This window comes from Excalfactoria chinensis, chromosome 10 (genome assembly GCF_039878825.1).
Source record: "Excalfactoria chinensis isolate bCotChi1 chromosome 10, bCotChi1.hap2, whole genome shotgun sequence".
Lineage (NCBI taxonomy): Eukaryota > Metazoa > Chordata > Aves > Galliformes > Phasianidae > Excalfactoria > Excalfactoria chinensis.
This window is the reverse complement of record NC_092834.1, coordinates 7,843,101-7,849,952: the sequence shown is the minus strand read 5'-3', so window position 1 is coordinate 7,849,952 and position 6,852 is coordinate 7,843,101. Positions and strand designations below refer to the sequence as shown.

The following is a 6,852-nucleotide window of genomic DNA, read 5'->3' as shown; positions in this document are numbered from 1 at the left end:
GAGACTCCACTGTTTCAATGAAAGTTCAGTTAGCAGAAAACCAGCGTTATTAAAAGCACGAAAAGGGAGTTGCTCTTTGAAAGAAATACAAACTTAACTGATGGAAGAAACAGGTCCATGAACCGTAGCAAGTTTTACGCACACTAAATATAGTTCAAGAGGTTTGAATTGCTCCTTTAACTCTTGCAAATCTTGGTGTCTTCTGTACATTTGTAAATCCTGACAGTTCTCCAAATGTAAAATGTGTAACACGGTGGATTGGTCCTAAAGCTGCAGTGCTGGGTTTTGTTGTTGTTTCTTATTCCTTTTGAAGTGTTCTGCACTCTCTTATCCCTTTCCATACAATATGATTTACTAAAGCCTTACCTCCTAATGATGTGTCTCAAGAAACGTGGCATCTTTTGATGCCATAGTCCAATAGCATCATCCTATTCCGCAATGACACATCTGGGGCATTTCAGCAGTTGCCATTTTAACAAACATGTAGCTTTAGATGAAATACAATGGTTTGGTTGTGATTTAGACATCCCCAGTGCTTTGTCTGAGTTAATCAGTGTGCTTATACGACATTCTTGGTTATAGTGATGTTGTAACTCTGCTTTTTATAGGTGTGGTAGGTGTGAAGCTATAAGGTAGAAGCCTATGAATCCAGACCAGTCATTGGAATACCATATGGAGTCTGGCAATGATATTACACAAGTGAGTGCTTTTGTATGGGAGTATTGATTTTATTTAGAAATTTGGAAAAATGACAGAGTGTCTCTGAATTAATGACCTTCCAGCTAAGCTGTGCTTACGTAGGGCAGGGACTCAAATCAAAAGGTAATTGTCATTTGGAAGGCAAATTGTCAAATGATCAGTACCTTCTTTTCATAGATGTCCATAGAAGCCCCTCAGAAGACCAGCATGTTGGTGAGCCATTGGCACAGGCTGCCCAGATGGTGGTCCCTGGAGGTGTTCAAGAACCGTGGGGATGTGGTACTGAGAGACATGGTCAGTGGGAATGGTGGGGGTGGGCTGACTGTTGGACTAAATAATCTTTGTGGTCTTTTCAAGCTTTAATGGTTTTATGATTCTAAAATGAACCTCCGGAGAGGGCGAGGGGACCAGGACCCCCCACAGCCCAGCACCTTGCAAGAGTCTGTCCCAGCCAGAGCTTGTGCTCAGCCTGAGGTAAATCATAAAAGTTTGCTCCTGAACAGTCATTCTGTTGAGTGCGTTTTTGCAATCGCATCAGTTCGCAAGCTGACAGCTTAACTTAAAACACAGAGTACAAGCTTCACTGTCTTCAGTGCTGTGAGGCTGCTGAAGACGTGGGGCCTGCTGCAGCCCTTCCTCCCCGGGGTACCACAGCTCCCCACGGACCCCTGGTTGGTGGCTGAGTGCCACAAGTTACACTTCTGGATGTGTCATTACTGCCGTGTTACTGCAGTGACTGATTTATTATGCAAGTCTGCGGTTATACTGTAATCAAAAATCCGTGTGGCTTATGGGAGGGGGGGATAGGATAACCAGCGTTAGCAGGGAGTGGGTTTGGACTCTGTAGGTGTTGAGTTGTCACCAGAAATATTTAGCTTCCCTTTAATATACTGCACAGTACTTTACCTTCTTCTGAATAACAAAAAAACAACAAAAAAACCCCACTGATAACGATTTAAAAGACCTTGTCAAATATTAAAGAAACTCAAGACTTAAAAGAGGGGAGGAACAAAGGGGTAGTCAATATAGAATGTGATAGCTCAAACAAGAGCCAAGCTAAAAATGATTTGGTGTTTACTGGCCAAAGAAAACAAATCTCTGTTAGGCCTACCCTGCCTACTCCTCTCTTAAGGCTCATATACCAACACATGCGAGCTCTATGGTGGAAGTTTACGTTTAATTCTGTTTTATTTTACTTGGCAATTGTATTCTTCCAACATTATTGTTTTTCAGCACTCAGTATTTTTAATGCTGCATCTCAACAGAAGATATAAGAGCACAGTCAATCAGTCTTAGAAAATGTCCTACAACTATGATCTCCATTCTTGATTTGGAATCTACTGACAAATGAATTTGTTCTAATACTGCATTTCTGTGATTGTACACGTTTGCCATCCAGTGTTCTGGGCCAGCATTAATACAGACATGGTACTGAGGACGACCAAAGACTGACTATGCCAAAAAGAAAGGATGCTGATGGAAGGTAAGGAGGAGCGTGTTTTCACCAATAGGCAGAATTCCCATCAGTTCAGGATTCTTCGTTTGTGCCTCATCAGGTAGAAGGATGTCAAGAATGGCAGAAACCATAGATCATGGCCAGTGGAGTCAGTGATAAATTGCAGGAAGAGTTGAAGTGACTAGAGAAAATCCAGGAGTGTTGAGAATGTTACTGCTTCAGGAGCTCTAACACTGAACATCAATGTGTCCAATGCCAGACCTGTTGGAATAAACCAGAAGTGTCAGGGAAGAGTAAGAGTAGTAAGAATATATGATATTTCTGTCATGTACTCTCCCGTGTTCCAAGTTTATGGAATTTCCTGAATTTGTTGAGATTTGTCTGTATAGCAGCCTCTGAAGATCTCTTTTCCATATCCTTATTCAGACTTGTCCCAAACATACATAAATTTCTTGCATCCATTTTATCCACTCTTGAGTTTCACTATTACCTATTGCCTGCAGGAAATCTACCCTTCTTCTTTGAACCTGGCTGTCTGTATCTTCATTTGTTTGTGCCTGGTTCTTGTGTTGAAAGAAGCAGCAGTCTTTGTCTAAGCCCTTTATGTCATTAAGGATTTTGCAGCCTTCCCCTCTTTATCCAGCATAAAGATTCCAAGCCCAGCTAATGATTTTTTTGTATGAAAGCTCTTCTGAACCTTTAATCATCCTTGTTACCTTTCTCAGAACATTTGCCAGATCTTAAGATGATGGCACCAGAACTGCACTCATCACTTAGGGTGTGGGTTAGTAGAGGATTTATATGGTGGCAGGATTTCCTGTTTTGTTCTCTGTTCACTCCTGATTCCTCTTCCTTATGCTTTTTAAAGTCATTTTTTTTCTGAGAGATGTGTTATGGGTTTTCCAAATAATCAAGTGAGAAAAGTGGTGAGTATTTTGGACCTAATTTGAATGGCTCAAGACAATAAGATGTAGATATCCTTATTCCATGTGTTCTTCAGAAGTCACGTAGCTTTCCTTCTGTAGTATAGACTAAGAATAATGGGTCCCCTTTTTGAACAGACGTCTCTGAGTTATATGTGTTTCAAGCGTCTGTACAAATCTCTTGACAAAACACTCATGCCTCTCAGCTGAATCAGTCTCTCCCTTTAAAGGAATGTCGTATACAATAGGAACTTCTAACATTACGTGAAAACATCACTTGGACTGTAGGCATTACACTTGGGAAACCTGTGTGCTTAATATTGGCCAACCTGTGGCTTATGTATAAACTCCCTCATGTCGTGAACAAAACAAACCACCACTTTATTTCTTTCAACATGTCTATTAAATTCCACAGGATATTTGGGAATAGGAAAACAATGTATTATCCTAATCAACTCTGTAGGTTTTCTTCCATAATCTCTTTGCTGCTTCTGGGCCCTCTTGGTGAAATCATGTCTATTATGACTTCCTACATCATCTTGTACTCTTTTTTCTTGTGTCTGTTTCTCCCAGACAAACCTCATTTTTATTATGTTGTTTGGTTAAATTATATTGTCTTCACTGCAGTCATTTCTTCAGAGCATTCAAGCTCTGGTTTACGTAGAGACCTTATTTAAGAATAATAGTTTAGAGTGAGGAGCTTGGGAAGATAACTTACCAAATTTCCTCAGTAAATCACAGTTTTGACTAGACCTAGGCCAACCCTGACCAAGGCAATTTAGAACTGATTTGGGTATGTCTACATTATTCAAAGAAAACTGCTATAAATGTATACTTGGATGGATTTGCTGTAGCTCTTTGCAAGTCTGGACTCCGTTATATGGAGTTCACATTTCTTCAGTTGTGAAAACAGAAGAACACGATCTAGTATTTACCTTACTCCTTCACATGCCAAACATCTCAAATCGAAATAATCTCTGTATTGTAGTGACTCATTCGGCCAGAGAAACTTAACGCACTTTATTCACATGAATGTTTTAACCATCACGACGCTTCTGTGAACTCATCAGGTGTTACTGAGCGCCTCTGGATGTTGGCCATCCTGCCAGTGTCGCCTAGGAAATTTGGCAGGTTTAGCAGAGCATCTTCAGAATCTCGCCTTTCAGTTTCATTTGCACGTTAGAAGTGCTGTTCCAAAATGAAAATAAAAGGATGCTTCCCTAACAGTCAGCCCTGGCAAGAATAAATACTACAACTCTGAACTCATCGTGCTAGTGAATGCCGTGCTCCAGCAGTTTATTTAATAGTGCTGGTATTTATAGAAAGCTCCTTCACGTGATGTTATTGCCAGTAACACAGATGTCCCTTGAATGCACTCTATTTTAAATAAAGGTGAAAGGCTAAGGAAAATATAAAAAGCACCCACCTTTAATATTGGACTTCAACAATAACAAGCAGGGTGTGGCCGCTCTGAAACTGTGGCTTGACGGATGCTTGGGAGAAGGGAAGGGTGGGAAAGCTCTCTGCTCACCAGTTCCACAGTCCCGTTAGCAAAAACACATCTGACACCCGTGATTGTGGCCTGGGAGACACAGTGAGAACAGGCAGTGCTCTCAGTTACTGCAGTGAATGAAGTGTCCTGCTAGTGCTTGGAATGTAACCATGGAATAAGCATTTTTAGGGGTGTTAATGTGCGTAATGTTTGCAGAATATGCCCTTTCCCTTTTGAGAGTGGTTTGATAGTGAATGAAGTTCAAGGGAATATAGGTAGGTCAGAGATGGGAAAGAAGTGCCTTTTACTCATAGATGAGAGTTCTCCTTGGAATACCATAAAGTCTTCAGAGGGTCTTGTTTGTTTTAACTAAAAGTAATGGCCAGACGTTTCTGTGAGCTAAAATGCTAAGCCTTAAGTAATATGTACTCACCTGAAATCAACTCAGTGGAAGCTAGAGGCATCCTCAGCCTGAAAGAAAAAAAAATAAATCACATTTAGATCCACCCAGCATAGACTTCCAGTAACCCGCAATCACCCAGAACTCATTCTCCAACATATGATGTCACCTGGAACAAGCACTCCGTTTTCTGAATTCTCCTTTTATTGGGGTTTATTCATTGAGTTCTGATTCAAGAAGAGTCAGAGCCTAAGGAAGGTTTCTAGTGACTAAAGTCACAGCCAACGTGCTTGGCTGTACCAAAAGACTCCAGCAAATATCTTCAGCTCTATCTTATCTAACTGTGAAAATTGTTATTCTTAGAAAAGGGAGTGTTTTTCAGAGTGTATAGCACGGTTGAGTACCTGCCATAAAGCAGATTTCTCATGTCTCAAAATGATACAAGCAGGTTGCAGTGAGCCCAGTATCGAGACAGATTTTGTCTGGGCTCATTCAGCACATGGAAAAAATATTTCATCTCATTTCTTCACAAGCTGACACCACAAAGCCATTCCATTTATTTTTTCCTGACATGTTGTTGTGTTGTTCAATACTGTATTTCATTTCCCCTGACTTTGGAACTAACTGGTGGGGCTGAGTGAAACTCTGATATTTCCACACTGAAGAAAGTGTGAAAGAAAGATGAGATCATAAAATACAAAGCTAACATCCAAATAATGATTGGGGTCCTTGTACAGCTAGCTGGGTGCTGTGCAGCTATTTCTGTTGCTATTTGTGCATGGGCACTACTTGAGAAAAAGAAAAACAAGATTCACTTATAACAAATTTTCCCCTAATCTTTGGCTGTCAACTCGAGAAAATTAGCAATCCCGAAAGGCACAAATAACACGACTTCCTCATCTGTGTCCTTGTAGCTCACAGCTGCTCTGGGCTCAATGTTTAGCATAGGGGTACAAGAAAAATGGAGCACACTGGGGCCTTAGAGAGGGACTGATCTTTACCTGCACGAGAACAAATCTGTTCCGGAGTTTCATATTAGTTGACCTATAAAGGTGAAAGTACAACTGGTTGCATTTAAAAGGTATTGAAAATGTACATAAAATGTGACTCACTGTTATTTTCTTTAGTCTCTTCAATCCATCGTGGTTTGGAATCGAGCAAATACTTTTTATACTGATCCAGCAGCAAATGTTTGTTTGTCAGTTTGTTCCAAACAGCAGCTGAAGAAAGAAGTGGAGACACATCTGAGCAAAAATCAGGGATGGGAGAGTTCAGAGAATGCCATGATGACAGAGGTCCCTTGTAAAATGAGAGCAGGAAAAACTGCAAACAGAAGCAAGTCCGTTGTCAGCCCAAAGCCATCACTCCCCCTTCCAGAGGAGTCTACTTTAGCTCTGAAGCTGGGTAAGTCATCGAATCACTTTTACCCATCTCTGGCCCTTTACCTCTATTGATTCTTCAGACTGAAAGCTCCTCAGAGGTGGCAGCCTGTCCTTGCAGCACCAAGCTCCATGTTGTCTGGTTGGAGATGTACTGCTGGTACACTGTCGTCTGGCAAACACCTCAACACAGTTCATAAATAATATTGTTTTACAACAACCCTTTTCTTCAAATCCCAAGAAAAGGACATAACATAATGTGTTATAGGAACAGCTCTGATCTGGTAACATTAAAGATTACCCAGTCTGCTCTCTGGTTACCCCAGAAGTCAGACGAAGTTGTAAAATCTCTTCCAGCAAGTTGGTGTGATTCTAACCTAAATTTTGGCCTGAGCTTGAAAATGTTTCTTCTCAAGAGGGTTCCTTTGAAAAACTAAGGTGTGAAATGTATGTCTCATAATGATCATGGAGTTTTCAGGGATTCAGGTCTTGTTCCCATATTT

General features: G+C 40.8%; 1 long non-coding RNA gene across 1 annotated transcript; it reads left to right on the top strand.

Annotated features, from left to right (window-relative positions):
- The first annotated feature begins 1,056 nt into the window (after positions 1-1,056).
- On the top strand, positions 1,057-6,351 carry LOC140257040 (uncharacterized). The gene is made up of 3 exons (XR_011904929.1): positions 1,057-1,173; positions 2,099-2,182; positions 6,174-6,351. It is a non-coding gene; the product is annotated as an uncharacterized lncRNA (long non-coding RNA).
- Positions 6,352-6,852: the final 501 nt, after the last annotated feature.